Consider the following 8762-nt stretch of genomic DNA (forward strand, 5'->3'; position numbering starts at 1 on the left):
GGGTGTGGAAGACCTCAAGACCTACTTGTGTTCAGTGTTTCAATGCTCCTCATTCTGCATGTATTTCCAGCCTGGCTCAGTTAGGTGTTTTGATCCTGAATTCTCACTTACTTTATTTTTCCTAAAATAAAAAATGTCTTTTGCTCATAATCTCATGTAATCTGTGAATCAGCAGGAGGGACAGCCACACTCCTGAAGGTGTGCGTGGAAGACCTCAAGACCTACTTGTGTTCAGTGTTTCAATGCTCCTCATTCTGCATGTATTTCCAGCCTGGCTCAGTTAGGTGTTTTGATCCTGAATTCTCACTTACTTTATTTTTCCTAAAATAAAAAATGTCTTTTGCTCATAATCTCATGTAATCTGTGAATCAGCAGGAGGGACAGCCACACTCCTGAAGGTGTGCATGTGGTCTAGTCTACTACAGGATTGAATTCCTATATTCATACCTGCCAAGAGCTGTGATACTGCTATGAAATCCCTGGGTGCCTTGCTTATGATGATTTTGGTGCCCACACATGGACTTTCCAAAACTCCAAGCATAATGGAAGCAGCAATGTTTCTTGTTCCACAGCTTTCCTGTTCACCATCTGGTCTTCCTGTGGCCTCAGGAATATTTTACTGAAATTAATCATTTTTAGGCATTTTATTTTTTACCCACTGCTAGTGCTTGTTGAGGTCACTGGGAGGGCAATGCAACTGATGTTAAGAACATAGGAGTGTGTGTGACACTTGTAGGTGTTAGGTGGCACTTAGTGTGCAGGTTTCCATAGTGCTCAAATGCTGAGAATCATGGACCTTGTTAAAGATCTTCTCAGGAAGTCTGTGTCTTCAGGCATTGTCTGTACTGCAGTTCATTGCATGCTACTGATTGCCTAGTATCTCTGTTTCTCACATCCTCAGAGGCACCATTGTTCCTAGACTGGAAATTGTCTTTTGCTGTTTCTCCTTGATTTCTGTAGAGTGTGCACCTGACTCTGAAACCTGCTTTTCTGGTCCGTCCTTGTCCTCTGTTACTTAGCTTAATTCTGTGGATGTGTTGTGCAGTCTAGGACACCTTTAATACAGTGCCGTCGTTGCTAGTAACAGGCAAGTATGTATTAAGCTAAGAAGCCTTAAGTGTTGCCTGAATTTGGACCTGTCCTGTCTCTTGTCTGATAGCTGGAGGGGGGGGCTGCTTCATTTGTTTAAAGTTTTGTTTAGCTTTGTAGAAAATGGGGAAACTCATGTTACTATTCATGGCTTTGTAACTGGTAAGGAGTGATTTGCAGCAGAAAGATACACGCAGGAGGTGACAACAGAGGTTTTGCAGGTTATGGGCACAGGACTGTACCAACAGTCCTGGGCCTAACAGGAACTCACCAGTGGTAATTACTGGTCATTCAGAGAATGAGATTTTTCGAGATGGGTAAGCTGTTTTTAGGGATAGCAAACACATGGAACACAAATGGCGTGACACAGTACCCGTCTCCCCCATCGCTCCTCAAATTCATGCCAGCATCTTAGGACCCAGAGGGATGGCAGCTGGGCAAGAAGGAACATCTGCAAGGTACTCTGTGTATAACAATTTTCACTCTATTGTTATGCAGACTTCTGCTGTAGTATTTCTTTTTGTGACATGGTATATAGGCAAGTTTCTTCATCCCACATACACTGCACAAGTCATAGTGCAGCCATTCTAAACCAGTTGGGGATTATCATTTTTCTGTATTATTCACTTCCATTGTCACTTGGCATCTCTCCAGTGCAACAAAGCCTGAGTTTGCAATGGTTATGCAAGCAGAGGACTCGGAGTCTGCATGTAATTCTAATGAAATACATGTCTTAGCAAACAAACATCAGATTTTCTCACACTATGACTTGGAGAATCAACATGGGGCTCCCTCTGGGATGATGTTGACATATAGTTTGCAGTTCATTCTTCATTTAAAATTACCTGTTTAAGCAGAGGCAAATATCAGGAATTCAAATAGAGAGGTCAGCATCTTCAAGCAGCCTTTGAAAATGGTGTTGCCTTCAATTCAACAGCTCTAAGGTTTTATGGCATTTTCCAGTAAGATCTTGATTATTCATAGAATAATTACAATGTGTCTTGATATATATTTTAATTAACTGGCTGAGTTAATAGTGAAAAAAATCTGTTTAACATTTTGAGGAGAATAGGAAGTATCCAGTTTGTTACAGTTTTACCACTGTAATTTGTAGCAATGAAGTGTGTATAGGCATGTCCCCGTATCTTAGTAGTGCATCATAGTATTGGGACAAACCTGTTGTTATTGTAATGATTCAGAGAATTTAATTTAATCCTTAGAGGTACAATGTAGCAAAGGAAAGCCAGAAGCAATCCCAGACTGAGGAGCTAACGCCTGGTGGCTCGGGAATTTTCACCTGAAAATGGCATGTGGTACAAACAGTGTGAGCTCTTGCAGAAGATGAGCAAACAGGTCATGATAAATAACAGGGCAGAGAGATGAGTGGGAGGTGAGTGGTGGGATGCTGCAGGAATAGGAAGTTTATGTCCGGTTTTATGTAACATCATTTTAAGCTACCCCCTTCAAGATCATTAAACAGTATGTTAATGAAATTAACAGATGATGCAGAAGAATACTGCAAACACCATTTGAAAAAGAGAAGCAGGAAATAACAAGGATTCACCCTGACAAATGCAAGATAATACATCTGGAAAACCATTATGCAAAATGCAGATTATTTTTTCCTCTGTGGTTGGATGACTCTCAGCTGCACCAGTGGTGGTGGATGGCAGTTTGTGTTTCTGTGCTTCCTCTGACAAGGCAGACAAAAAAAAATGCACTTGGAGCTTTTGCCAAAAGGATTGCTCCCGACTGAGCAGCTTGAGTGACACCCAGGCTGGGAACATAGCACCTTCTGTCTCACAGCCACTGAGGAGTATAAAAGTAGCTGGGATGGCTTTCCTCTGAAAATCAGCTTGGTAAATACAGTGCAGAGGCGTCTCCTTTTGTGAGCACCAGGTGCTGATGTCATGTGTGCTGCAAGTTAAAAGTGCTTCTTTGTGTTTGCAGTCTTGCAAATTCAGCTGTCTGAGAGGCAAATTTTTGTCTCCCAACAGCTTTAAAAATCTGCTTTCTCTCTCCTACTTGTAATTGCAGCTATTTGCATCTTTAAAATCCTAGAGTTTCAAGGGAAATTGCAGGAAGAGACTTTTTATATCTCCCTCTCTAGTTTGGAAATTTTCACATTTTGGAGAGCAATTCTGCTGATCTTTTCCCAGTCATGCTGTTATCCATATGGATGTGCTTCAGGTCCTTTAACCTTTAACCTAAAACAACCTTTAAATATTTTAGGATTTGATCCCTCCCCCCTGCATGTAAACTATTTATAGATATTTGAAGGAAATATGATAATGAAAAAAATAAGCCAAATATTGGCCTTGTTAGCCCATTATAAATTGTCCATATATAATAAGGCGGATAATAGTTCCTGCATTTTTAATTCACTAAACCGCCTATGTTTAATTTCCAGATCCATGATCCTTGTAAAATTTGGTGTCTGGGCAATGCCAGTGCAGCAGGCTTCTGATTCACAGGAGGCCCTTCCTCATCCTTCAGTGACTACCACAAGACAGATTATCCTTGAATGCTAAGGATTAGTGTAGAAAATTATTCTGAAAGGAGTGTTCTGTGTTACACTGATGTAAAAATCTATGATTAAACCTGGTGATTCAAACTATAATCCTCCTGCACATCACTTGCTAAAGTAACTGAGATCATTGTCTTTAATGTGGCATTTGTTCATACACACATATATGTGTACATATATGGTTATTTTTATTGATGAGGACATGCTATACAGAGACTTATGTAAAAAGAGTAACATGCTACATATCTCAAGTGGTACATTAACTGTGTGAACGAGCAGTTACCTTGGAGTGTGTGTACTTTAATTAACACAGTGTCTTGGGTGGAATGTAGAGGACCAGAGAAACTGAAGCTGGGCATGTAATCAACGAGAGGCACAGACACTGAAGGAACAAGTGGAAGAATCTGCAGTAAATCTTTCAATCTGAGACACATGAGCCTCCCTCAGGCTAATTGGGATACACTTAGGCAAAACACTGATATTAACCATTTGCAGAATGGAAAACTAGAGTAGCCCAGAGAGCCTAAAAATGGAAAAAAGGGAGAGAAAGAAAGAGGAAAAAAGAGAGAGAAAGATGTGAGAGTTAGACTGACATGCTACTGAAATTATTCTTATTGGTGAGATTTTCCCCAGTGCCAGGGCACCCATTTTTAGTTATCTTCCACTCTGCAGTTCAGGCTTGTGGGATGCTATTGCCCTGACACTTGTTTTAGGACATCTTTCCTGGTGTCCTGGGGCTGGTAGATGGGCATACCAAGTCAGTTGTAGGATGAAGATTATGCACACCCATGCATCAAGTCCGTGGTTATTAGAAAATTAAGGAGTCAAATTTCAAAGGTTGACTCATTAATGTAATCCAAAAACACTGCAAAATCATCCTGTAAGGCAAGAAAGATGACAGAAGAACTTTTTGATGAAGGTGACAACTACCGAATTCTCAAATGCAATGATAGATTTTTCTCTTTGCAAGGTGATATTCTTTTTGGTTCAGACTCTATAAAATGCCAATTTTTAGGATTCCTTTTTAATTTTTACTTGGTTATGTTTATACTACAAAAATAAAGGGAAGCTCTAGTTCTGGAAACTATATAACTACCACATTGGTATATATTCTTTCTGTCTCTTTTAACCACTTTTTTTACTGTCCAGCATACTGTTCCAGTCTGGCGTACAACAGAGTTTAAATAGGTCTGTAAGAGAACACACCAAATATTTTTCTTTGTGGGGGAGGGAAGTGATTTATTTGAAATCTTGAGAGTATGTCCACTTCCCACCTTCCTTTTTTTGCATTGCTACAAGAATTCATGTTCAATTTCAGGCTTTTATTCTTTTAGGTGCTTCTTAAACTTATGATCAGAGGTGGTATCATCTGCTCTAAGAATCTAAATGGGAAAAACAACTATTATGGCAGGATTGAAGAAGCAGAAACACATGATGAGGAGAGAGAATCGAAGTCAGATTAGTGGCAGATCTAGGAGTATAGTTCAGCCATTGTCCCTTCGGTGCACTTAGGAGCACATCTCTGCTTCAGGGAAGGCTGTAAACCACCTTCTGAACCAGGGAATTACTCTTACCTTTTGCTTGTAATCTAACTTTTCTGATTTTTTGCCTGTGACTGAGTTACAAGCAGCTCTGTGTAACTGCATCAATAGCCATTTGGTTATCAAGACAATCTGAATTGTTCAGGCTGTGGGCATATCACACTCACAGTTGTGGTTGAAAAGGTTTCTTTGGAGATATACTCCAACTGGTATGTCACTTAATCCTGCTTTGTACCAGTCTGCTTTCACTCTGCTCCTTAACTTGGTCCTCTTGGTATGCAGTGCCATTTGCTCACCCGAGGAACACTTCACCTCCTTTGGGAAGCAAGGGTGCTGTGCTGGCTTTCCACAGTTCAGTCTTGATGTTGATGCTGTTTATTACTGAATCACACTACACTGCTTGGGAGCCAGGGATTTTTGATTAAAAATGTTCGGAATCTAAAACGTAAGGCCCTCTGCCTGCTGGAATGAATGCAGAGGCTGCAATCCAACAGTCCTGGGCAGAATCAAACCTTGCTATTTCACGTATGCTGTTTATAAATGCCTAGACAAATAAACAGGGCCCCAGTGGTACAGTTAGACTGTCCTCCTTGTCCCAAGGCACGATCAGCATTCCCATTTGCTTTGCTCAGCACTTCTGTGCAGTTGAGCTTTGGTTTAATCTAACAATTAAACATGATTTTTTTTACCAGGGATTTTTTACAGTTGATTTTTAGCACATGGAGAATTTTGATTGTTAATTACCTTGAAATCGTTAGACATAGAGTAAATGTTTGGGGGTGGGGGGCAGGGCAGGAGAGAAGCTGTGCACAGCTAGCTGCCCTCTGCAGCATCAACATTCAGCTCCCAGCATTAACATGATTTGTTTGACTCCTGCTAAAACCACAATCAAAAATATTGTGGCAGTAACACAGAGCAAACTGGAATTCAGGAACCAGAGCCTCTGCTAATGGAAACGAGTGCTAAGGACCTGCCATGACTTAAGCCTGCAGAAGATGTTGCGTTGGGTTGTAGCACGTTTGTTTTTCCAGAAATTGTCACAAAGACACTAGTTTTAACTGGACAGAAAGCTGGGCCAGTGTTCTGTCTGCAGATCGTAGTGCTGCAAAGTGGAAGAAGTGAGTCTGTGCCAGCACAATGCGAGCATATCTCTGAGGTTAGCTAGTTGATTACACAAGGAACAGGGACCAGCTGCCAGCTCTCAGCTGGAGAACAGCTCTGGACAGCGGCGACAGAGACTGTGCTGAGAGGAAGAGTCAAATGTCCAGTAGGGGGATGGTGGAGATCAGCAGAACTGTGGTTTGGGGGTTGTAACACGTGAGACTACATCTCCATGTGAATGCTCCATAACAAAGGGTGTTGATACAAGCACCGTAGAGTCTTGTGTCTTTTCTCTTCTGCAGGTGCAAAGAAATCTGTCAGCCTCTTTTCAGTAAGTTCCTACAGGCAGAGGAAGTTCTGAGCAATTAGCAATTAGAACTTCTGAGATTTAGTGTGTTAAGTCATTTACATGAAAAACACCACAGAAATAGGGAGGATTTTGTAGCTACAGTTCTCACTGCTAGAGTTGTGGGAAAAATATCAGCCAAAAGGCTGAGAAAAGGTAAATTGGATCAAATAGGACCACTGGATTTGTATGGGGGGGGGATCTGTGGAGCCTGCACATGCAGTGTACATAGTATGCAACTTATCTGGAACGCGTGCACGGCACCTGGGTGCAAAACGCACCTGGGATTCCTGCAATGAAAGCCTTACTTTCTTGTTTTTCCACAGTGGCGCATCCATCCATAGGATTTTCAACACTACTGCTAGCAGGTCTAAGCTACCACATTTAACTTGTTTCTGGAGTTTGTACCAGTAAATGGCTGTTAATTGATTGCAGGGAATAGGACTGTGACGTTGTAGCACATAGCAAAAAGAAGTCCTTGGCCCAAAATATTGCTTCTTTTGAAATATTTTCATACATGTTTTGTAAAACTACAAGAAATAACTACTTTCAGCAGACAAAGTGCTTATATTTGAGCATGTGTTTGTCTGGTGCTTGAATTAAGGCTTCTATCACCTTACTGTTTTCTAGGGTTGTTCTCCTTGACACTCATTACAAAATCCCAAGGTCCTGGTGTATAGTAGTGCCATGAGCACCATTACAACTGTGATGACCTGCTAATAATGTGTCAGGGTGATCAGGAGCAGTAGAAGCCTTGAACATGTTTTGAAGAGAGGGTTTGCTTAAGGGAAAAGAGCACCTCGAGATTTGCGTAAGGAAATAATTTTAAACCAGGAAAATAAAATAACCTTGGAAAAAGCATCTGAATATTAGACAAGTTATTCAGAGCTCATAATACACTGTGGTACTGTATGTGTCTCTCTCAGTAGCTAAAATTAGGTGATTATGTAAGGAGACCACAGTGTACATCTGAATAGCTACTGTATTGGGTTAATGATGTCACTCATCTTTATTGAGTTGCTATTCTATGGCTTGGCTGAGGGTCAGCATGAATTCAGGAGTCATGAAATCATAGCCAAGTTAAACTTTAGTGAAGTAAACACAACAGAGTTTTTACAAGGGAAAGCAAAACAACTCTCAGTCCGAGCTCTCCTGTTGAGACTCCCAGGTGATGTTACTGCCTGCTGTTACTCCCTGTAAATCTTCAGGAAAGGCCATCTGTACCTTTAAATCAATGATAATAAAAATGTTACAATGAATCTATTGGTTTATGATTAATTTGGAGAGATCATACAAACTATTGATTTTAGCATTTTGATTGCTGGCTATGAAATTGGTTATGTTTGCATTGAGGTCCTATTGCTGAAGAAGATTTATGAATGTTGTACTGTATAAATTGTTGACATGTACAAATAAATACAGGTATGCAAAAGGTAAAGTGAAAATTACAAGTTAACCATGCAGAGTAATCTGCCTTAGCTTTCTCACCAGGGACAATCCAAGTCCAAATCAAAGTTCCTCTCATATTTTTCATAAAAGTGTTTTATTTGCTCACCTATGTTAGGTGCTGTAGCTTTTTTGTGCTTGGGAGTGATACATATGCCACACATTTCTCCACCTAGTAGCTAAGCCTTTTTCTGAATAGTTGCTGATTTTGTATCAGCAAAGACTGATGGGGATCATAAAGGTGTAGATGCAGAGACAAGCAGGTTGGTTTCCTCAAGTTTTATGTTGCTATATGGCTCTGAGCTGTGTCAACGGTTACTCGCTGTCATGGCTCTTATGCCTTCATCTGTAACATCCTTATTTAGATGAGCTTTGGGGTTGTCCTCTACAGTTTCTCCATGGGTTTTTTTCTTCCAGTGGCCTTGAGTGCTGGTGTCACAGGCTGTGGCAGTCAAAGCCTCTGCAAGGAAGAAACCTGGCAGTAAATGAAAGCTTGTTTATTTCTCAGAAGGTGCCCAGACCTGCAGAGTCACAGGGCTTTAAAATGGCAGAAGTAGTTGCTTTGGGGATAACTTGGTGATGTGCAATGAGCAGGGCACTGGAGGTGGCCGTGGTTTGCAACCCTGGCAGTGCATGTTTGAGTGCCTGTGCTGACCATGGGCAGAACTGCTTTCCCAGAGCAGAAAGCAAAAGCTGCATTTGGAAACTTGCT

The sequence above is a fragment of the Acanthisitta chloris genome, unplaced genomic scaffold, assembly GCF_000695815.1.
Source record: "Acanthisitta chloris isolate BGI_N310 unplaced genomic scaffold, ASM69581v1 scaffold24784, whole genome shotgun sequence".
NCBI classification, from domain to species: domain Eukaryota; kingdom Metazoa; phylum Chordata; class Aves; order Passeriformes; family Acanthisittidae; genus Acanthisitta; species Acanthisitta chloris.